Source organism: Octopus bimaculoides, chromosome 2 (genome assembly GCF_001194135.2).
Source record: "Octopus bimaculoides isolate UCB-OBI-ISO-001 chromosome 2, ASM119413v2, whole genome shotgun sequence".
In the NCBI taxonomy this organism is placed as follows: domain Eukaryota; kingdom Metazoa; phylum Mollusca; class Cephalopoda; order Octopoda; family Octopodidae; genus Octopus; species Octopus bimaculoides.
In genome coordinates, this window is record NC_068982.1 from 34450724 (window position 1) to 34451360 (window position 637).

Consider the following 637-nt stretch of genomic DNA (forward strand, 5'->3'; position numbering starts at 1 on the left):
AATCCCTTTGTCTGTCCTTGTTTGTCCCCTCTGTGTTTAGTCCCTTGTGGACAATAAAGAAATAGGAATCGTTAGTACGCCGGGTGAAATACGTAGCGATATTTTGCTCGTCTTTATGTTCTGAGTTCAAATTCTGCCTTTCTTCCTTTCGAGGTCGATAAAATAAGTGTCAGTCGAACACTGGGGGTCGATGTAATCGAACTGGCCTCGCCCCAGAACTTACTGTCCTTGAACCAGAATTTGAAATCATTATTAGGATCTATTTTAAAACGGGGGCCACAGTATTTTCTTAGCGAAACACTTTGAAACTTGGAACACTGGTAGAATGTGTCATATAAAACATCTTTTTCTCTTAGTCTTCTTAAAAAAAAAAAGAAATCCCTAAGTTATTCCATGTTAAAGTTGTCGTATTTCTGTAATTTCAACCAATCACTGACGTCCATTCAGCCGATATACATTAAGTGCCGACTACATAAACAAACGATTCTGAAACAATTCTATCAGTGATAAAATTATTATTTCCTTGTCAAAAAATGGCTGAAGCATATTGGCAGTAGCTAATAAACCTTTCTATTATAGGCTAACCCTAACCTTAACCCTAACGTTAGGGTTAGGGTAAAACAGCAAATTTAAAAAG

General features: G+C 36.9%; 1 protein-coding gene across 2 annotated transcripts in view; it reads left to right on the forward strand.

Moving 5' to 3' along the window:
- LOC106879527 (outer dense fiber protein 3) overlaps window positions 1-637 on the forward strand; it is a 45563-nt gene that overhangs the window by 1796 nt on the left and 43130 nt on the right. The gene's annotated exons all lie outside the window — the stretch shown is intronic.